The sequence below is a fragment of the Callithrix jacchus genome, chromosome 1 (genome assembly GCF_049354715.1).
Source record: "Callithrix jacchus isolate 240 chromosome 1, calJac240_pri, whole genome shotgun sequence".
NCBI lineage: Eukaryota > Metazoa > Chordata > Mammalia > Primates > Cebidae > Callithrix > Callithrix jacchus.
Window position 1 is genome coordinate 112,749,439 of NC_133502.1, and position 24,254 is coordinate 112,773,692.

The 24,254-nt window shown below is 40.7% G+C and overlaps 1 protein-coding gene across 2 annotated transcripts in view; it reads right to left on the reverse strand.

Annotated features, from left to right (window-relative positions):
- The window catches only part of LOC108590293 (uncharacterized), a 249,681-nt gene that overhangs the window by 193,165 nt on the left and 32,262 nt on the right, over positions 1 to 24,254 (reverse strand). For both annotated transcript variants that reach the window (XR_013533986.1, XM_078368716.1), the window contains exon 3: positions 9,165 to 9,291. The gene's annotated coding sequence lies outside the window, so the exon portion shown is untranslated. The remainder of the gene's footprint in view (positions 1 to 9,164; positions 9,292 to 24,254) is intronic.

A 24,254-nucleotide genomic window follows, 5' to 3' on the forward strand; every position in this document is an offset into this window, starting at 1 on the left:
GGGGGGGGGAGGGAAGGAGGAAGGGAAAGGAAAGAAAGAAAACTTTATAAATTTGAGGAAAAATGTAAACATAAACATCCAAGAAGTGTAACAAACTCCAAGAAAAAAATGAACTGACAAAGACTCACACAAAAACACATTATAATCAATCTTTGAAAGACAAAGAAAGAATCTTGATATCAGAAAGAGAAAAGCAATTATTCACACACGAGATAATAAGATTATCAGCAGATTTTTCATCAAAAACTTTGAGGTCAGAAGACAGTGGGTCAATATATTCAAAATGCTAAAAGTAAAAAAAGCAAAACTATTGTCCAAGAATCCTATATTTGGCAAAACTGTCCTTTAAAAGTGAGGGAGACATTAAGACATTTCCAGATAAATAAAAGTTGAGTTAGCTCATTATCACTAGACCTGCAGCTGTAACTTACAGCCACATGAAAAAATAAAGATCTCAATAAAGATAAATACAGAGGCAATTATAAAAGCTAGCGTCATTGGAATAATGGTTTATAACTCCAGTTATACTCTTTTAGCCTTCATTAAATCCCATCTTGTGCCAGATAAGCATGTCATGCATCAGTCTTTTTCCCAGTAGGAGTCAGCAAGGCTTGTTGAGCAATTCAAGCTTCTGCACACCTTAAAACAAATGGGTCTTTCTGAGGCTTTCACCAGCTGTGAGTGAAAGGAGCAAGAAAATTGGTACTGAGTTTAAGATAGCTGTAGGGAGTGTCAGCACAAGGTGCCGGGGAAGACCAGGTGATTGAAAGGTTCACTTTGGTAAAAGAGCTTGATGCCTTTCAGTTTTCCCTCTCTCAGCAGCTATCAATAATGTGTGAGTTAGAAAAAACCCTCCAAATAGCTCATTGTTACTGCTAAGCAGACTCGGCACCCAAAAGGCTTTTAATTATCTTACTTTCTTGCTACCCAGAGTTCTTTTTCTGAGTGCTTGCTTCAAACATATATAGTATTTTGATTGTTTAGTCTTCTTACAGATTTGTGGGTAAAAATTGAGAATAAACAAAAATCTTTTTTCCTAGAGTCTATAATCCCTAGATAGTGAATTTTGAAGGCAACTATCAACGAAATAAAGCTAAAAGCAATATTTTAAAGCAATAGTGATCAGGACTTTGTAACATTATGGGCTTAGCTGATTCCTACTGGGAAAAAGACTGACGCATGACCTGCTTATCTGGCACAGGATGGGATTTAATGGAAGACCATGCTCCGTGCTCAAAGCAAGGAAGACCTCTTTGAAGCACCAGAATGTGGCCAGACTTGCTGGTTCTAGCTGTAGCCTTTTCCCTATCTGTTTACTGATTGAATCTAAAGTAGAGCATGCTCTGTACCTTCAAAGGAAATGCCAAACCACCACAGCTATAGATCTTCTGCTTGACGCTTCGCTTCTTTTTAACCCCCCATGTCCCTGAGCACATGTTTCTTTCTTTAAACACTCAATAAATAGTGGTGGGTCTCCAGGGCTTAGGGCCTTTGCATCCTCCTATTTGTGTCGGCCCTTTGGCCCACCTTTGTGCACTCTTACTCTTGTCTCTTAATTTGTCTTCACTGACCCTCAATACTTCCTGGTTGTGTCTGGGCTGGTCCCCAACAGATACCACAGAAATAAAAAGTCTCCTATCAAAGAAAAGCCCTGGACCCAATGGCTTCACTGCTGAACTCTATCAAACATTTAAAGAAGGACTAAGTAACAATTCTTCTCAAAGTTCTCCAGAAAATTGAGGAGGATGACATTCTTCCAAACTCATTCTATAAAGCCAGCATTGCCTTGATACCATAACTAGACAATAATGTAACAAAAAACAAAACTATAGGCCAATATCCCTGATGAAGATAGATGTAAAAATCCTCAACAAAATACTAGGAAACCAAATCTAGCAGCACATTAAAAAGATAATTCACTATAATCAAATGAGATTTATCCAAGGAATGCAAGGATGGTTCAACATATGGAAATCAATAAGCGTAATACATCAGATTAACAGAACCAATAAAAAAACCATATAATCATTTCAATAGATGCTGAAAAAGCATTTGATAAAATTCAACATCCCTTTATGATAAAAAACACCCAACAAACTTGGTATAGGAAAAACATACCTCAAAATAATAAAGGCCATATATGGCAAACCCAAAGCTAACATCACACCTAATTGGGAAAAATTAAAAGCCTTTCTCCTAAGATCTGGAACAAAACAAGGGTTCCTAATTTCAACACTTTTACTAGACATAATACTGAAGTCCTAGTCACAGCAATTAGGCAAAATAAAGAAATAAAACACATCCAAATTGGAAAGGAGGGAGTCAAATTGTTCTTGTTTGCAGACAACATGGACTTAAGCATACAAAAATCTAAAAGCACTACCAAAAATCTCTTAGAACTGATCAACAAATTCAGTAAATTTTCAAGATACAGAATCAACATAAAAAAATCAGTAGTGTCTCTATAACCCAACAAAGAACTAGCAGAAAAAGAAATCAAAAAAGCAATCCCAATTACAATCACTACCAAAAAAGACCTAAAAAGTTTTAACCAAGGAGGTAAAAATCTCTATAAGGAGAACTATAAAGCACAATGAAAGAAACTGAAGAGGACACAAAAAAATGAAGAGACACTCCTTCTTTACAGAAATTTTTTTTTAAAAACCCTAAAATATGTATGGAACCACAAAAGACCCTGAATAGCCAAAGCAATCCTGAGCAAAAAGAATAAAGCTAGAACCAGGCACAGTGGCTCTCACTTGTAATCCCAGTGCTTTGGGAGGCTGAGGAAGCCTTGCTTCCTCAGGAGTTTGAGACCAGCCTGGGCAATATAGCAAGACCTCATCTGTATGAAAAAGAAAAAAAGGACAAAGCTGGAGGTATCAAACAACCAGACTTCAAAATATACTATAAAGCTATAATAACCAGAATAGGATCGTACTGGCATAAGAACAGACATATAGACCAATGGAATAGAAGCGAAAACCCAGAAATAAATCCATGTATTTAAAGGCAACTTTTTTTTTCCTTTTTCTTTTCTTTTCAGTCAAGGTCTCACTGTATTGCCCTGGCTAAAGTGCAGCGGCTCACTGCAGACTTGAACTCCTGGGCTCATATGATCCTCCCACCCCAACCTCTTGAGTAGCTAGATTACAGGCACAGGCCACCATACCTAGCTAATTTTTTGGTTGGCTTTTTTTTTTCTTTTAGAGAGATAAGGTCTCACTATGTGGACCAAACTGGTCTCCAACTCCTGACCTCAAGCAATCCTCTTCTGTTGGCCTACCAACATGCTGGGATTACAGGTGTAAGCCACTATGCCCAGCCTGCCAACTGATTTTTGAAAAAGAAACCAAAAACACCGATAGAGGAAGGGACAGTCTTGTCAATAAATGGTGCTGGGAAAACTGGATATTCGTAAACAGAAAAATAAAACCAGGCCAGGCATGATGGCTCACACCTATAGTCCCAGCATTTTGGGAGGCCAAGGCAGGCAGATCACTTGAGCCCAGGAGTTCACAACCATCCTGGGCAACATGGTAAGATTCTGTCTCTACAAAAAATACAAAAAATTAGCCAGGTGTACTGGTGCAAGCCTGTAGTCCCAGCTACTCAGGAGGCTGAAGTGGGAAGATCACTTGAGCCTGGGAGGCAGAAGTTACAGTGAGCTGAGATTATACCACTGCACTCTAGCCTGAGTGACAGTGAGATCGTGTCTCAAAAAAAGAGAGAAAAGAAAAAGGTAAAAGAAAACCAGACCCCTATCTCTCACTATGTACAAAAATCAACTCAAAATAGATTAAAGACTTATGACCTGAAACTATGAAACTGTTAGGATAAAATACAGGGGAAATACTTCAGACATTGGTCTGAGAAAATATTTTATGTTGAAGACCTCAAAAGTACAGGTAACAAAAGCAAAAATAGATCACATTATATCAAACTAAAATAGCAAGAGAAAAAAATCAACAGAGTGAAGAGACAACATCCAGAAAACTTGGAGAAAGTATTTGTAAACTATTCATCTGACAAGGGATTAATATCCAGAAAATACGAGGAACCAAAACAGGTCACCAGAAAAATACCAAATAATCCAATTTTAAAATGGTCAAATGAACTGATAAATAGACATTTTGATAAATAGACATTTATCAAAAGGAGACATATAAAGTGCCCAAAGGCATGTGAAAAAAATCTAAATGTCACTAATCATCAGGTAAATACAAAAAAAAAAAAAAAAACACAATAAAATATCATGTCATCCCTGTTGGAATTACTATAAATTAAAAAAAAATGCTGATGAGGATTCAGAGTAAGGAGAACTCTTTTACGCTGTTGGTAGAAATGTAGATTAGTATAGTTATATGGAAAACAATATAAAGTATCCTCAAAAAACTAAAAATAGAAATACCAAATGATCCAACAATTCCACTACTGGGTATATAGCCAAAGGAAATAAAATTAGTATGTTGAGGAGATATCTGCACTTCCAGGTTTACAGCAGCACTACTCACAGTAGCCAAGTTATGGTATCAACATAGGTGTCTGCCAATAGATGAATGGATAATGAAAATATGGTAGATATACACAATGAGATACTAGTTAGCCAGAAAAAAAAGAACAAAATTCTTTCTTTCATGGCAATATGAATGAGTTTGGATGACATTATGTTAAATAAAATAAGCTTAGTACAAAAAGATAAATATGACATGTTATCACTCATATTTGGAAGCTAAAAAGTTGATCTTATAGAGAAGTAGAGAGTAGAATATTAATTACTGGAGGCAGAGAAGGATAGGAGGAAGGGAAGGCCCCACAAAAACAGATACACAAGTACAGCTAGAAAAGAATAAATTATTGTGTTCTATAGCATTATAGAATGACTGTAACAATTTAATGCATATTTTTAAATAGCTAGAAGAATTGATTTCAAATGTTTTCAACACAAGAAAATGATAAGTATTTATGATGATAGATATGCTAATTACCATGGTTTGAGCATTACATATTGTATACATTTATCAAAATATCACAGTGTACCCCATAAGTCTGTACAATTATCATGTATCAGTTAAAAATAATGAAAAAAGTAAAACATATATAACCTAACCATATGCCATCTGTAAGACACTCAGTTTAGATTCAAAAACAAACAGTGGCTCGGCACAGTGGCTCACGTCTATAATCCCAGCACTTTGGGAGGCTGAGGCAGGCAGATCACCTGACATCGGGAGTTCGAGACCAACCTGACCAACATGTAGAAACCCTGTCTCTACTAAAAATACAAAAAAAAAAAGTTAGCCAGGCATGGTGGTGCATGCTTGTAATCCCAGCTACTCAGGAGGCTGAGGCAGGAGAATTGCTTCAACCTGGAAGGTGGAGGTTGTGGTGAGCCGATTGCACCATTGCATTCTCCAGCCTGGGCAACAAGAGTGAAACGCCATCTCGGAAAAAAGAAAAGAAAAGAAACTAGAAAAAAGAAATACAAACTCAACATAAAGCTAACAAAAGGAAATAATAGAGACTAGAAGACTAGAGCAGAGATAAATGGCAGAGAATAGAAAAACAATAGAGAAAATTAATGAAACCAAAACTGATTTTTTAAAAAGATCAACAAAACTGACAAGGCTTTAGCTAGATTGGCAAACACATACATACACACACACACACACACACACACAGAAGACTCAAGTTATTGAAATCAGAAATGAAAATGGGGTATTCCCATAGATTTTACAAAAGTAAAAATGATTATAACAGAGTACATAAGCAAATTGGAGAATGTGGATGAAATGGACAAATTCCTAGAAACACAAAATCTACTAAGACTGAGTCATGAATAAATAAAAATCTGGATAGACCTACAACTAGTGATGAGATTGAATCAGTAATGAAAACAATTTCCCAACAATGAAAACCCCAAGACCTGATGGCTTCACTGGTGAATTCTGTCAAACATTTACAGAATTAATACCAATCCATTTCAAACTTTTCACAAAAAAAATTGAACAGGAGGGAATATGTTCTAATTCATTCTATGAGGCCAGCATTATTCTAATATCAAACCAAGAAAACACTACAAGAAAACTACAGACCAATATCCCTTATAAATATTGATGTAAAAATCCTCAACAAAATTTTGGCAAACTGAATTTAGCAGGATAGTAAAAATGATTATGTATCATGACCAAGTAGGATTTAAGCTTGAAATGCAAGCATGGTTCAACGTAGAAATGATGATCAATATAAATACCACATTAACAGAACAGAGGCAAAATACCGCATAATCATCTCAATTGAAGCCAAAAAAAAAGACTTTGACAAAATTCAGTATCCTTTCATGATTAAAAAAAAAAACTCAACAAATTAGGAATAAAAGGAAACTACTCCAACATAATAAAAGCCACATATGACAAACTCACAGCAAACAGTCAATGACCAAAGACTGGAAACATTTCCTTTAAGATAAGTGCAAAGAGTGGTGTAACCACATAGACTCACACCTTAGCCAGGATTAGGGACAGAATACAATTCCAAATAAGTGAATATGAATCAGGTCATGAACTGATCTACTACAGAAACCCTCTCTACTTGTTAAGCCTCATAACCCTGCCAGAAATGAGAAGAGTCATCAAGGTTAAGGTAATAGAAATCACCAATCCTTGTCCTTCTGATTCTCCCTGCGCATCTTCATGTATATCCACTCTCTCAGTTTTCTGGTGCCCTCAGCTCATCCAGACCATATTCTTAACCCTATGCCACCTCAATCTCCCTTAACAACCCTGTGAGGGGAACCTGAGTATCTCATTAACTGGGTTATTGGTTTAGGGTCACCGTTGTCAAAAATCTGGTACCTGTTCTCACTAGAAAGTTATGGGTCAGGGCTGGGTGCAGTGGCTCACACCTGTAATCCCAGCACTTCGGGAGGCCGAGGCAGGTGGATCACGAGGTCAGGAGATCAAGACCATCCTGGCTAACACGGTGAAACCCAGTCTCTACTAAAAAAATACAAAAAAAAAAAAAAAAAATTAGTCGGGCATGGTGGCACGTGCCTGTAAGCCCAGCTACTCGGAAGGCTGAGAGGCAGGAGAATCGCTTGAACTCGGGAGGCGGAGGTTGCGGTGAGCTGAGATTGCACCACTGCACTCCAGCTTGGGCGACAGAGAGAGACTCCATCTCAAAAAAAGAATAAAAAAAATCATGGGTCAGAAGGGCAGTCTTGGGAACCACTGGGAAAGCTAGGAAAACACTACTACCCTGACCAGGAGGAAGAGCCTGCGTTCATTACATTTTGTTGTTGTTTTATAAAAAAGTTTATTGGTACACCAAACAAATATTTGTTACACTTTTACTATGTGTCAGGCACTGTTTAGGTGCCAGGGATACAGCAGGGAGCAAAACAGACCAAAAAAAAAAAAATTCTGTTTTAGGCAATGTGGTGGCTCATGCCTATAATCCCAGCACTTTGTTAAACTAAGGCAAGAGGACCACTTGAGGCCAGGAGTTCAAGACTAGCCTCAGCAACATAGCAAGACCCTGTCTCACTCTGTCGCTGAGCCTGGAGTACAATGGCACTCTCAGCTCACTGCAACCTCCACCTTCTGGGTTCAAGTGATTCTCCTGCCTCAGCCTCCTAAGTAGCTGGGATTACAGGCACAAGCCACTACACTCAGCTAATTTTTGTGTTTTTAGTAGAGACGAAGATTTCACCATGTTGGCCAGGTTGGTCTCAAACTCCTGACCTCAGGTGATCCACCTGTCTTGGCCTCCCAAAGTGCTCCCTTTACATGCTTGTAAAGGCATGAGCCACCACATCCGGCCAAAAGAATTTTTTTTTAATTAGCCACGTGCTGTAGCACATGCCTGTAGTCCTAGCTAACCAGATGGTTGAGGCAGGAGGATGGCTTAAGCCCAGGAATTTGAGATTACAGTGAGTTAATTACTATCACACCACTGCACTCCAGCCTGGGTGTCAGAGCAAGACCCTGTCTCTTAAAAAAAAAAGAAGAAGAGGGGCCGGGCGCGGTGGCTCAAGCCTGTAATCCCAGCACTTTGGGAGGCCGAGGCAGGTGAATCACGAGGTCAACAGATCGAGACCATCCTGGTCAACATGGTGAAACCCCGTCTCTACTAAAAATACAAAAAAATTAGCTGGGCGTGGTGGCGTGTGCCTGTAATCCCAGCTACTCGGGAGGCTGAGGCAGGAGAATTGCCTGAACCCAGGAGGCAGAGGTTGCAGTGAGCCGAGATCGCGCCATTGCACTCCAGCCTGGGTAACAAGAGCGAAACTCCGTCTCAAAAAAAAAAAAAAAAAAAGAAGAAGAAGAAGAAAAAAACTCTTCACGGAGTTTATGTTCTCATTGGGTAGGAAATAAATGATAACATAATCAACATCCATATATCCATTACAAGCTTATGACCCAGCATAACTATTTACCAGCCTATTTACACCCTCAAATCTCACCAGAGCCTTTCATGGAGCTTCCTGATGGGGTTGGTTGTGCAGCTGAGAAAGGGGTGCGCCTTCACAGCACTCATCATGGACACCTTCTCATTTATTCCTGGCCTGCTATCACTCTGAACTTTTCTTCTCCCTCTAAACTCTGTCCTTGCTTCTGTCTGACTCAAAACCTTTGGCTCTCTACTGCCCAAATTGTGAGCCTCCCTGTGGCCCTTAAAACTTGGTATTTAAAACAGGTGTTCCCGTCAAATGCCTCTTATCTTTTCCTAATAGATTTTTTTCTGATTTAATTTGCCCCTTGATAGCTGACCTTCTTGCTCTCTAAAGAATCCTGACAAGCCCATCAGAATCTTATAGAAGATAGGCAACTCACATATTTGAGATCACCAAAGATTGGCTAATTTGCAATGTGTATATTTTTCAAGGAAGCAAACATATTTATAAAAATAAAATCTAACATTTATATGCCATTTACTAGGGACTAGGAACTATTCTAATGTTCTTAATGCCTTAACTCATTTAATTCTTATTATAGCTCTTTAAGGTAGGTTTGAATTATTTCTATTTTACAGATTAAGAAACCAAGACTCAAAAAAATTGATGGGGTTCAGGACATGCTACCCCCAAAATATGGCATCTTGACATAGTGAACATTTTAAGCTAAAGAAATTTGAGAAAACAATCCGCGCATGGTGACACCCACCTGTAATCCCAGCTACTCAGGAAGCTGAGGCAGGAAGAAGAGTGCTTGAGCCCCAGGGTTCAAGGGTACAGTGAGCTATGATCACACCACTGAATTCCAGTCTAGGCAAGAGAGGGAAACCCTATTCCTTAAAAAAAAGGGAGGGGGAAAGAAAGAAAAGAAAGAAATTTGAGGAAACAGCAGAAGCAGGAAGGCTAGTCTTACCTTCCCACCTCCCTTCTCCCATCAAGCAGGTCATAAAACCTAGGGAAGATTTTCTGACCTTCCCCTGAAGCAGGTCATAAGACCCTCATGTGAGAAATATCCTCCTATGCCTGGGAGAAAAAAACATCTTTATCTCTGAAGATAAAGGGTTACAGAGAAGAATATAACTTGTTAAGATTATAAGGAATTGCTAAGTTTCCCCCAGTTTATTACCATTAGAGCACACCCTTTTTGCCTATCACATTTCTCTGCAACTATCCATTCTTCATCAAACCTAGCATTTTAAAAAACCCACACACAACCCTCAGGTTTAATGGTTTCTTCAGATTTTTATTTCTGTGTGAAGTCTCCAAGTAATATAAAACTTATATTAAATAAATTTGCACACTTTTATTAATCTGCCTATTGTTGTAGGGACCTTAGCCATGAACCTAAAATGGGTAGAAGAAAAGGTATTTTTCCTTCCCTATGAGCTAAAGTAACTTTCCCAAAAACACACTGCTAATAAGTGGCAGAACTGGGGTTTGAACAAGGATTTTGAATCTAGACCACCACCTTCTTTATTCATTATGTGGCATACTTATAACACCTGACCCTCCAAACAACTAATCGACCTGGGCCTTGTCTGAAGGCAATGGATCCTCTATATTTTTTGCATGTGATTAAAATAAATGTTCTTCCTTCAGATATCCATATAATTCCCTCACATCTGTATAAATAAATTATGTCCCTCCCCAAATTTATATGTTGAACCCCTAATCCCCAGCATTCAGTGCAATGTTTGGCACACAGTAAGTGATCAATAAATAAATGACAGGAGGGAAGAAAGTTCAGGGATTGACTGAGTCTTCCGCAGACCAAACTCCATAGGACAGGAAGGAAGCAGGACTGAGCCAAAAAGAGGGACCTGGCTTGTGCTTAGAAATGAAGCAAGCATGATGACAAATTACAACTTCAACAAAAGACTGGGGTAGCTGGAGTCAGAAAAGCAAATGGATCCAAACCAAGAAGGCATCTTAAGTCACTAAAAACTGAAGGGCATGAAGGAAGCCAAAGACTAATTCTGCAATAGACCTGGTGGTTAAGCTTCGTGGCTCTTACTCCTCTGCTCACTTCACCTGCTCAGTTGTTGCCTCCAGAATGCTTTAAAGCATTCTGTTCTGACATTCTTTTGACCTTAGCCCAGGCAGGATTGATGATGATCTAAGGAATGATACGCAAGTCTACTAGGCTCCTTCAAAAGTTTCCTTCTGCCTGAGCATATTGGCTCATGCCTATAGTTCCCCTGCTTTCGGAAGCTGAGGCAGAACAATCGCTTAAGTCCAGGAGCTGGAAACCAGCCTGGGCAACAGAGGAAGACCTTCCTCTACAAAAAATAAAAATTAGCTGGATATGGTGGCACATGCCTGTGGTCCCAGCTATCAGGGAAGCTGACATGGGAGAACTGTTTGAGACTCAGTTCAAGTTCAAGGCTTCAGTGGGTTATGATTGCACCACTGCAGTCCAGCCCAGGGGACAGACGACACGCCATCTCTAACAGATAAAGAAAGTTTCCTTGCCTCCTAGAGCTAGAGGGTCCTAGAAAAGAAAATCCTTAGTGTGCTCTTCCAGGTGGCAGCTCAAGGAGTCTCTCCAGACTCCACTGGAAATCTCTTGCTTGGACCAACCTTTCCCCACCCTCCATCTCTTTGCCACTTGAATTTCACCTTTCTCCATGGTCCCTTTTGATGGCCTCTTAGTTGTCATTTTACTCCTAGGTATTGTCTCTTGAATCACTTTGCTCAACAGTCTCTGAGCAGCCCAACCCTTCATCAGGGCTCCTGCCCCTGCAGGAGGGGACTTAGCAATAAAAAGATATCTGCAATAACACCCCTTCTTTCAGCCACCTCCCACACTCACAGCTCTTCTTCAACACTAGGGGGTGCTACTCACGTGCTCATTTTACACTATTCTGCTCTACACAAACTTCATTGTCATGCTCTTCAACTCCATACCTCCATCAGCCACAACTCTTAAAGAAATGTTTATGAAAGCCTAAATCTAGGATTCCTTGTGAAATGTGGAGGAATGTTATACCAGTTCCTTGAATAGAAAAATATTTACCATTAATGGGGCTTAAACGTTAACTGTAGAAATAATTAGCAATACAAGAAAAGGATCAGAGAAATTTTTTAACTCCATGGAGTATGGGACAAAATCCATGTATTTACTTCAAACCCAAGCAAGTAGAGGGGACTCTGTTCTGATCCAAATTAAGAAGAGAAAAATGCTGCTCTCAAGAAAGAGGTTATTTGTGGCAGTGAAGGGAGAAGCAAAAGGATCAATTTTGAGGGTCAGCAGATGAAGAGAAAAAAAGTGAGCCAAGAGCTGCCAAAGCTGAGCAAGAAAGACTCACAGCTTCTTAGAAAGTGGCATCCTCCAGCCCCCAAACTCTGAAAGCCTCCATGCAGCTCCACATCTCATTACTTCCTCCCAATCATCTTGTAGGGAGAATTTTCTGCCCTAGGCTACAGAGGCCCAGAAGTGGGGGAAGTTGGGAAACAAAGAGTCCCCCATTCCTGGCATCCTTAGTTGGACCCCTGGACACATCTTCCTGTAAAAATACTGTTCATGGGGAGGCCAAGTCCTGTAATTCTGGAACTCGACTTCAGAGCATGATGGATTAATCCTAGCTAACCACCAGGCATAATATGGTTACTATGGAGAATGCATTCTGAGTCACACAGAACTCACTTCTGGAAATGAACTGCTGGAATTCTGCCATTCTGACATGGGGCTGCTTGTGTAACTCTCAAATGAGAGAGGAAGATGCATTGACATCTTTCGGACCTGTTAGAATCATAAGACAGGGAATAATTTTGTATCTCTTTTGCTTGAGAACTTTTCATATTGGCTTTTGATCATTCTGGAGATCAAGAAATATCTTCCCATCCTTCTGGTCAGGTTTTAAAGAATCCTGAGGCCTCTGGCTGGCACATTCACTGATTCCTATAGCATCAAAGCAGTGATTTTTGAGTCTCACTTGCTTAGAAATGTAAAGGAATGAGTAAAAGATGGAAGGAAGTTTAATTTTAGGTCTTTGGGCTTTTTGATCATGAAAACTAAAGCATATTTGATACAAATACACTTCTTTACTGAAGTTCAGAGAGTTAAGTGTGTCTAAATTCAAATTATTAAACTGCATTTTAGCTGCTTTAGCATAACTGTGTGTGAAAGAGAGCACATGAGACAGGGAGAGAGAAAACGACTCATGTAGTCTTCTCAGTGAAGCTGAAAGTCTAGTTAACCCTGAAAAGATGCCATTACTAAGTGAGCTCTAGCCCATTGTTTATATGCAAGCTAGCCACCAAATCATATTTATCCTTTTTGGGAGTCCTTTAGCAAAATAATGCAATCAATTTCTAGTACATGAGAATATTTCCACATTTCAAGTTTTTCTGAAAAGAGAAGAAATCACACCATGATTTGAAAACAGCAAGAGATGAAACAGGCTTTTTCATAAGACAGTTTGGTAACAAACATTTTCACATGTAAGAAATGTCCTGCACCTTTTTTTTTTAGAAATTAAGGTCTCACTGTGTTGCTCAGGCTGGACTTGAACTCCTAGGCTTAAGCTATCTTCCCACCTCAGCCTCCCAAGTAGTTTGGCCTACAGGCACTGCACCTGACTATGTTTGCAAATGTTTAAAGATCATTAATAAGTGTGAGGACAGTGATAGAATCCAGGAAATGTCCATATCATACATTTGAGTACTTGCTATGTACCAAGGACTTCACATATGTTATCTTCTCTAATTCTCAGTAAAGCCCTTTGAGAAAGGAATTAATACTCCCATTTTACAAATGAGAAAATCAAGGCAAATATTAAAGAATCTGCCCAAGTCTTCATAGCTTATAAATGGCATAGCAGACATTTAAATCCAGGTCCATCTGACTCAGGGCCAAGCTCTCAGCTACTCTGTTGCCTCCCAAATGGCAGAAGTTCTGCTGCCGCTATTAAACATTAGCCACTATTACTAAAGATTGCCAAGGGGCTCCTGCATAATGCAGCATCACATGCAAACCATTTCCAAAGGTTTCCTCTATAAGCAAGAGGCCACTTGCTAAAGGAAGGCATTCTTAAATATTACCACCAGTTAAAAAAAAAACTTTAAAATTAAAATAATATACATTTTTGTGCAATAGACATTCTTTAAGCAAGCATCTTTTAGAAGCAGAGTATGAATAATGCAGTCTGCATCAAGTGTTATATTGAACTTAGCATAGAAAGTCAACACCAGAACAAAAGTATGCCAAATTGCAGGGTTTATTGCCGGTGACCACGGAGGACTCATGTCTCTCCAACCCGTGGCCCTGAAAGAAGAGAGACAAGACCTTTTTATACCCACTAAACTATTTTTGGGAGTGGGGGAAAAGAGCAGAGATGAAAGAAAACCTTCATCCCACCGAGATATCTCAGTGGGCTATAAATCACCTCCTGGGTAGGAGAGGAGGGTGATGGGTTCTGGACACTCCGAGGGCTAGGAGAGAGATTTGCAGAACTTAAGATAACCATTTGCTTATACATCATCTGGGTGGGAGTTACTTGGCTCCAGGTGGGAACTATTTGGGGGTGCTTACTGTTGGCCAATACTGATGATCAAAGGCCAGCAATTCTGGTAGTTACAAAGAAACTATGCAGCTTTACCTTTTTGCAAAGTAATTTAGCAGTTTACAGAAACCAAGGTTAGCAGTCCTTGTGAGGAGAATGAAAACAGTTTTGTCCTTTATAAGATGGCAGTGTACAGGTTCTAACTCTAGGCTAGCTATATCTCACAAGAACAGGCATTATATCTTGTAGGAATATAGATGACCTGCTTAGGGGTAAGGAAATGGGCAGAAACAAATGGAAATGCATATACACACTCACCACTCTGCTACCACCCAAGAGAAAGAAGAGGCATGGTTGTGTGCTAATCTCACCTCTAGCCTTGCACAGAAGCTTGTTAATATTGGGAGGCTCAAGCCTGGTGACCTGAGCCAGCTCATTGCATAATCCTCTCTTGAGGCTGTGGCTAAACTGTGAAAGTTTGTATGAGTCCCTCTCACTTCTCCCAGGGTACCTGAAACAGCTGTGAAGATATTATTCCTTCCTCCTGGTAGATGAGCAATGCCTACCGATTCTTGTGGGTGGACCTTCATTAACCCTCTCTAAAGATGACTGTGGGGCTTCAGGAGCAGTACTGTCACCCTCCATGTCTCCTAAAGTACCATATGTTGGAAATGTAATCAGCTTGCACCCACCAATGCACCTGCCCATTCCCAACCAAAGCTCTGGATATTCACAGATCATTATGATTGTTTGATTTCAGAGAGTTTTTGCTGAATTTCCTCTAAATTGATGAATAGAGATAGACGTGGCTTCCCACAGCAGCTGCTATCCCCAGCTGTATCTCCATCTCAAAATCAACTGATTGGGTGGACCCAGCAGGTGCATCTCCTCAGGGCTCTGAATTTTCCTCCTATAATATCCTATTCCCTAGGTCAAGGGATGAAAAAAAAAAAAAAAAGCAGACCATTGCCTTGTTGCCAGGGCAACCAAAGTTTTCTCTGAATCCAGTGGTTCATAACAAAATATTCAATTACTCGTTGCTGAGAGGCAGAGGTTGTTCTAGCTAGGGTAGAAGTTACTTTCCAAGGGGTCAGAAGTGGAACAGTATTTGCCATGTGGCATCAGGAGGAAAGGCCAATTGATTCAGAATCCATTAGAGAAGGCTACATTTGAAAACTGGCAAGACAAAGAACTAATATGTAACCCAAACACCAGAGACTGGAATGTCAGGCAAACAGAGATTCAGTTTATATGGTAGGAGCAAATGCAGGCATCCAAGGGCATTGCTGTAAAAAATCTCAGGGTGTTTGTAAGTAAGGCAAAAACATCATGAAACACAAAAGGATACTCAGCCAGATTTGTCAGCCTCATAGCAAAGTGTGCAGCCTTCTACCTCCTGCCCAGCTCTTGGGTTAGTTGGAACAGGTACTGTTTATACTTCTAGGCTCAAGTGTGTGCATCAGTGAGTCATAACAGAAAAGCTCCTTCCTCAGGGCTGTGATATCACCTTGACTACATCCTCATACTTTGGCCTACTGTAATCTCTACTTGACCATAGACTAGCTGAAATCTCAAGCTCTTTTTGCAGAAGGTTGTCTTGTCTCAAAGCTTTGCAGATAAATGTCAGACAAGATCTCAAGTTAGCTCCCACTTAAGGCTCTGCAGCTGTAAGTGCCATCTGACTGGCAGATAATCATCCTAATAAAACAAAAATCTAAACGCCTTCTCATGGTCTTCAAGGTTTGCCTCATCAATTTTATCTTATTACCAAGCTTCTCATGCTTACTTTCATCCAGCCTCAACAGTCTTTTCGTTCCTTGATTATGCCAAACTCTGGTATCACCTCTAGATCCAGGCTCTACCCCAAGTCCCAAATTTTATAGTGTCCCAGCTTGATGAATTTCTTTCCACAAACTCCCTCACTGTAGAGTGAGGTCCACAAGTCAAGGGACACGCATAGCAGGACCCAATACCTCTTACACTTCCAGATCACACTTGGGATTCCTGGGACCACAGAGTGTTCTGCTCAAGTAACCTCAAAAATCCTCCTAGGGCCTGCAAAACTCTCTTCCCTAGATCCAACCCCCTGAGGAGACCACTCTCACTGGTATGTACATCTCTAGACTCTGTTACACAGCATATCATGGAATACAGTGAAACGGAAAATGACAAACAAAATTACTCAACATGTTTGGTTAGTTCTGCTCAGAAAAATAGGGTTAAATTAAAAGCCATACCTTCAGCTGTGCCCTGAAGGTCAACTCACTAATGCTTTGTTAAACTAGAAAGCCCAGGAAGCTCAGAGCTCTTCCAGCAAGAGGCCTTTAACTCTCCCCTTTTTTGCTGAAAATCCTGGAACTTGCTCCAGGTCTTCCGAATAGGCCCAGCACCTCAGAGGTTTGAGGATTAAATTCAACATTTCACAGGTTGGCTGCTAACCTAATCCTACAACCCAACTTTTATTATTAATGGCAGAGACTGTCTCCTTAAAATATTTTTGAAATCAGAATGCCAATCATATTTGGATACTGGTGCAGAGATTTTAAATATTTAGTACTTGCTATCTTAAAAAGAACTGCTGATGAACACTGGCTTGCTGACACATATTAAATGATAAATGTAAATAAAAGTAATCAGATGTTACATGGCTATTCAAAGCCTCTATATCTCCAAGCAATATTAATTTTATTAAGAAATAGTAAGTCGATTTATAGGCTAAGACATCTGGCTAATTATTATAGAGGAAAATAGAATTTCTATTTCTTTTGTGCAAATATTTTTAAATACCACCTGTGGTTAACTTTTAAAAGCAATCTATTTGATTTTTACTTCATTCTCTCTATTAATTTTCAGAGAAATAGAGGAGAGAAACTGTATTTCAAAACTCACTTCTGCTTATCTACATAATTGTTTTCCTCTCTAAAGTCAACCACCTGGTTGGGTAAGGCGAAAGTGAAGGCCATTTTCTTAGCCCTGATGATTTCTTAGAAAACAACATGAAGCAAACTTTATGCTAATTCTTTGTTAGAGATTCAGTCCCAGGGAGGCAGGAGTGAGAGGCAAAGGCAGGTGAGGCAGGAAAGGAGAAAACAGTAACACAAGATGGTGTGTTTACTAAGCTGGCCACACCTGTGAAAGAGATCTAACAAGTTTCTTGGTAATGTGGGATATCTCCAGAGAGGCAAGTTAGAATTCCTGCCTCTTGGAATCTTTATGACTTTTTTGTGTGTTGTTTGTTTTGTTTTTTATTGAGATGGAGTCTCATTCTGTTGCCCAGTTTGGAGTGCAGTGGTGCGATCTCAGCTCACTGCAACCTCCAGCTCTCAGATTCAATCGATTCTCCTGCCTCTCCCTCCTGAGTGGCTGGGATCACAGGCACGAGCCACCATGCCTGGCTAATTTTTCCGTTTTTAGTGGAGACAGGGTTTCACCATGTTGGTCAGGTTGGTCTCAAACTCCTGACCTCAAGTGATCCAACTGCTTCAGCCTCCCGACGTGCTGAGATTACAGGTGTGAGCTACTGCACCCAGCCCTCTTGGAATCTTTGAAAGGCAAGGAATTTATCTACCAGCTTTTTCCCATCTTCTTTCTCTAGTTGGTAAAATTTTCCCCATGGGACATTAACTTCATGCTGAGCCTACCTGCCCTGTAAAGGCAAATTTATTTGCTTCCTCCTACTAGTGGAAATTAGAAAAAAAAAGCACTTATTAAACTGATCCTGCAAGGTAAATCCTAGAGGATAAATTGATGTGCTTCTGTAAAGATAATCATATCCCCTGGGCACGGTGGCTCATGCCTGTAATCCCAGCACTCACTTTGGGAGGCCAAAGCGGGTGGATCCCTTGAGGTCAGGAGTTCAAGACCAGCCTGGCCAACCTGGTGAAACTCTGTCTCTACTAAAAATACAAAAAGTAGTTGGGCGTGGTGGCAGCTGCCTGTAATCCCAGCTACTAGAAAGGCTAAGGCAGAAAAATTGCTTGAACCCAGGAGGCAGAGGTTGCAGTGAGCTGAGATTTCACTATTGCACTCCAGCCTGGTTGACAGAGAGAGACTCTGTCTCAAAAACAATATAATCATATCCTACCCCCAGCCATGAGTGGAACTGCCACCAGACCAGGCATATGGGGGCTCACCACCAGCTGCTATGATCCGTCTGGTTTTAAGATAAGCAGCAAGTTGAATTGAAAGGGAATGGGATGAAGACCACCCTACCCCTCTCCTACAGGGATACATTCTTCAAGTCTAATAGTGGTGGTATATTGCTGCAATATTTTCTGGGTTGAGATATGGTTTTAATTTACATTCTTGACTGAGGGTGAGGGTACGGTCAGTTTCTGACACTTCCACTTGGCTTTTTTGAAAATAACAGTCATTCGTCCACACAGTGCAGGGAACTCATATGAGGGGTCTGATATCTATTCCACTTGATACCTATTCCATTTATATATTCAAGGACTAGGAAAATAACTACTCATTGACTCTTCTGTGAATTGAATTGGGGCCAATACTTCATTTGTCGTTTGACCACCATAACACCTATTGTAACTAGAGGACCAGAATGGCGTTCAGGGTGTCCTAATATAGGTACCAGCTTAGGCTTTATATCTCACAGATTTTAAAAGCCCGGGTATTCCCCTTCCCCCTGGCATAGTTACTCTGATAAATGGCCACTGTTCCTTTTAGGAAAGGATCAGAAAAATATGTACTTTGGTGGCATTCTTCTTCAAGGGAAGATGATTTCCTCTTGAGTCAATTAACTCTAGGTCTATAAATCAATTTAGTTCTTGGGACTGGGTGATTTTTTCCATAGAAGTATTGATATCAGCTTTCTACTCTCCAGCTCTCAATTTGCTTTTGTCATACAAATCAGGCAACAACCTGGTCAGTTATCCATCTGTCTTGCCTCTAAAATTGCCACAGATCCATGTAGGTCAAAACACTCTAATTACCATGCTGACTTTGATGCCCATTATAATAATTATGTCCATCCTACCTCTGAGAATTAAGTCCTACCAGTGGTCTCTATCATCCTGGAATCTCATCATCCCCATTGATATTAGGTAACCTAATTCCATGGCCTGCAGAGAACAGGTACCACCAAGCTTTCTAAAGAAATGAATATACCCAACATATCTCCCATTGCTTCAAAAATGGGAATGTTTTCTGGCTCCTTTCAGAGGAAACAGTTAGTGGTTGGTTCTTAGATATATCCATTCTAAGTTCCTGCATCTTTGATTCATATGTCCCCTTTACTTAATATAATGCCAAGATGTCCGACAACTTTACCTCACATACTCTAGTCCATTATCATATCCAAGCTTCAAGGAGCCAAGCTGATAGTATATTTAGACCAGCCCTAGGTCCCAGAACACTGAATCCTGAGTTATGGGAGAATGCCCCATACCAGTGAATTCTCTCCTATTCGTCTTTATATTCTTCCCCTAGTGTTATATCCTCAAAATCAACTCCTACACATGTTGCTGTGTTTCCTGCTCCTATATAATAGCCAAATTCAGCCATTTGTTTGATAAGGAAGCTGTTTCTTCCCTGAGCAAGGACTGTACCTTCCCTCTCAGGCTATGCTGAAGTATGATCCTGGTTGTTGTCCTGGAAGCAGTCAGATGTGGTGGAGGCAGCTTGTGAGGCAAGCAAGTATCATCTCGTTAGGCATCTGCTTCAGTTGAGGTTCTTGCATAGTCTCTAGGCAAGGGGGATGGATTGCATTGGCCCAGAAACTTCAGATGAATTTTTGGTTCAGGATTCTTAGGTTTATCCATTCAGATATCCTCATCCCAAGTCTTTGTGCCCTCTTCACCATCTGGTACCTGGCTATAATATAGTATATTCATTGAAGCTGCAAATTGAATTTCCTGTACATCTCTACTTTCCTTATAATTCGAATCTGGATCTGATTTTCAATTTATTCTACCCTGAGGCCCTACTGCCATTGTGACCTCTGGTTTTTAAAGGATCCCTTAAGTTAGCAATTAGCTTTCCTGAGCCTACCATTCTCTTTTTATAAGACTGGCACTGACACCAAAATTAGCCACCCATACATCCTTATAATTACTATTTTCCACATGCTGACCTCCCAGTGCCTCTCCTTCTGCCTTGTATCTCCTCCCAATAAACCACAGGAAAAAGCTGCATAAATTGGGATCTCATTGCAAGAAGTTATTACGGCTCCACTTGTACTAGCAAAGGGGTCTCCATTGCCTTTAGTCAAGAGACAATTGAAATCCCATCCTGAGAGTTTGCTTTTTTGGGCAAATACTAGAATTCATTTTCTTAGCCTTAGTTCCCTAGAAAAACAGAGGCTGAGACAAATCTTTTATGCTAATGTTTTATTAGAGCGTGCAGGGAAGAAAGAGCGAGGGGAAGAGAAGAGTAGTGCTTAGTGTGGCGGCTTATGCCTGTAATCCCGGCACTTTGGGTGGTCAAAGCAGGAGGATCACTTGAGCCCAGCTCTGGCAACATAGTGAAACCCTGTCTACATAGAAAATTCAAAAATTGGCCAGGCGCACTGGCTCACACATGTAACCCCCAAACCTTTGGGAGGTTGCGGCGGGCGGATCACGAAGTCAGGAGTTTGAGACCAGCCTAAATAGTAAAACTCCGTCTCTACTAAAAATACAAAAAAAAAAAAAAAATAGCCAGGTGTAGTTGTAGGCATCTGTAATCCCAGCTATATGGGAGTCTGAGGCAGGAGAATCACTTGAACCTAGGAGGCAGAGGTCGTAGTGAGGCCAGAGTGCACCACTACACTCCAGACTGAGTGACAGTGCAAGACTGTCTCAAAAAAAAAAATTAGCTGGGTATGGTAGCATGCACTTGTGGTCCGAATTACTCAGGAGACTGAGGCGAGAGGATTGCCTGAGCCCGGAAGTTTGAGGAAGGAGTGGGCTGCAGGTCATCCCAAGATATGTCCTTGAGCTAGAAACTATGCTAGGGTTTGTTTAGTTTTCTTAGTGTGTGTTTGGGTGGCAGGAGGCTGTGGGGGGTGGTGGAAAGGGGGATGAATGAAATTATTTATACTGAGTGTCTGCAATTCCTATAGGCCAAGGTTGAGGCCTCTTCAAGAAGAGCCTGAGTTTGGTCAAACAGAGTCTTTGTCAGGACATCCATGAACTAAGGGCTGTATCGTGTCTGATACATATCACTATCTGGCATCAGCCAATTCTCTTGTCTAGAATATTCCATACCATTATACAATACCATAGACACTAAAGTGAGCCTTATAAACCAGTACCTTTACTGCCTTTCACTCATTCATTCATTTATTCATTCATTTACTTACTTATTACTTTCTTTGGCCTTATATTTCAAGCATTTTTTTAACTTCTGGAGAAATGATGATTATGTTAAATAAGATGTATATAAGATATCATCAATAAACATTAGTTCTCTTCTCTGTCAAACTTCACTAAGAGATCCTCTGATACCAACTCTGTTTTCCCAGGTAATCCCTCACCAAATTTCCTGTTTAGTGGAGCCCTGGATTTTCTGACTCATGCTTATGTATTTTGTCTCACACTTTTCTGAGTAGGGTGGGGCATTTAACAGTTCCTGCCTGATTCACAGATGGAGTCAGGCCTTCTGTGACTCCTACTTTTATCTTCTAGAGCCACAGATACTCTTCAGATTTCAACTCTGCCCAGACCCCTGGGCAGTCTCTTGCTAACATTCATTTATTCTAGCACGCCAGCCCTGGCTCTTCAGGCCAACTCAGTGTCTTGGGCCCTGGTTTGGAAAGGAAAGTTCAAAAAACCTTCACACCAGTAAGAAAAGCGTCTTCCTTTGCAGCTGGGTACCTTTCCCTCAATCTTTACAAAACAGCAGGAAAACCTGACAAATATCTTCCACTATTCTCCGCAAAGCACTGGATAGCTACACTGCAATTTAGTCAAGACGGATGAAGCCGCTGAACCTCTAAAGGGGTTAGTAAATTAGCTCTGGTTTTCCACTGTCCAAAGAGAAATGGTGTTTGCTGTTATTGTTGTTTAGGGGATAACAGGCATTACCTCCTACTTATTACAAATTCAGATTTTAGCATTACTGACTTATTAGATATGTGATTTTTAGAAAACAAATTCCTGGGCCAGGAGTTTGTTTTCTAACTCATCCTTGAGTTAAATATTTTTACTAATCATCTACTTAAGAAATGCCTGGAGTGCTTCTTTGCAGACATTTTGGACTTGCCCCATATCAGAATCTGTTAGTATGGTGTGTCAAGAATCTACATATTTTTAACAAAGCTCTCTAAGTGATTCTTGTGAACAGTAGAGTTTGAGAGCCAGGGTAAAAGGAGATGAATACTCTCATACACGGCTGCTAAGAGGGCAAATCAATAAAACTCTCCTAGAAGGCAGTTTAGTAGACACTCTCATGCAACTCTAAATTACCCAAGTCACCAGATAAACTGACAATCCTTTCCCTCTATAAAACACACTGCTGGCCATGGTCCATCGAGTTCTTAATGGCAAGAGGCTACTCTTTGATCTGCTCTTGAAATTGTGAATCATCTGTTAACTAAGGGTCAGCTGTGTGTGTGACTTAAAAACTTTTATGCCGATTGTACTTGCTTTATACTTACATCATTTAATCAATATTATGTAAAATCATAAATCATAAATAATAAAATAAAAATGGTTGTTCCAGGGAAAAGTAATTTGAATACTTTGGACAGATTCTAAAGGCCAGTTACACACACACAAATGATGTCAAATTAGGAGTAAAATATTGGGGGAGGGGTAGCAATTTTGAATGACTCTATATTGCTTTATAAATTTTTTTCAGTTCTTGCTCTGCCTTACACAAAAAAAGGAAAAGTAAAAATCTTAGAGAATTTATTGTAGATGTCATTTATCCAGGAATGATTACGTAGACCGTTGTAATCAGGGAACCCACTGTCAACAACCATAAATTCCTTGGCACCAAAAAGAAATTTTAAAATTTCATTTAAATGAGGAGGAGACAAAGCAAGGCACCTTGATAGAAGCCTCCACCAATCATCCTCCCCATAGGAACACAAAATCAAACAACCATCCACATAAAAAAGCATCTTCATAAGAGCCAAAATCGCATGAATGATCACAGTACCTGGTTTTAACTTCGTCTCACTGAAAGAGGTACTGAGAAGGGTAGGAATGACAGTCTTGAATTTCCAGGGGACACCCTCCCCCATCCCAGGTCAGCAGCTATATAGCATGGAGAGAATCTGTGCACTTGATGGAGAGTGAGTACAGTGATTGTGGGAACTCAGTGCTTTACATTGGAACTCAGTGCTGCCTTGTCACAGTGGAAAGCAACACCTGACAGAACTTAGCTGGCATCTGCAGAGGAACATTTAGAACAGCCACACCCAGAGGGGAATCACCCCTCTCAGTGGTTGGAACCTAAGTTATAGCAAGCCTTGCTGCCACAGGCTAAAGTGCACTAGGGTCCTAAACAAACTTGAAAGGCAGTTTCAAGTTTATTAGGCCTCAAGGACTGCAATTACTGGGCAAGTCTTGGTGCTGTGCTGGGATCAGAACCACTGGACTTGGGGGACAAGTAACCTGGTGAGACATCAGCCAGGGTGACCAAGGGAGTGCTTGCAGCACTCCTCCCTCCACCTCAGGCAGCACAGCTTGAAGCTCCAGGAGAGATTCTTTTCTTCCATTTGAGGAGAAAAGAGGGAAAAGTAAAGGGGACTTTATCTTACATCTTGGATACCAGCTAAGACACAGTAGAACAGGGCACTGGGCAGAGTCCTGATACCCCTATTTTAGGCTCTAGCTACCAGATGATATTTCTAGACACACCCTGGGCCAGAAAGGAACTCAGTGACTTGAAGGAAAGAGACTTGTTCTGGCAGGATTCATCACTTGCTGATCAAAGAACCCTCAAGCCCTGAAAAATCAGCAGCAATATCCAGGCAGTACTTGCCATGGGCCTTGGGTAAGACTCAGAGATGTGCTGGCTTCAGGTGTGATGCAGCACATTCCTACCTGTGGTGGCTATGGAGAGAGACTCCTTCTGCTTGAGAAAAGGGAAGGGAAGAGTGAAGAGGACTTTGGCTTGCAGCTTAGGTACTAACTTGGCCTCCATGGGGTAGAGCACCAAGCAGGCTTTTAGGGTCCCTGATTCTAGCACTTGGTTTTTGGATGGCATTTCTGGACTTGCCTGGAGCCAGAGGGGATCCTACTGCCCTAAAGAGTGAATTCCAGGCCTGGCAGTGTTCACTACAAGCTGACTGAAGAGCCCTTGGACCTTAAGTGAACATCAGTAGCACCCTGGCAGTACTTCCCATGGGC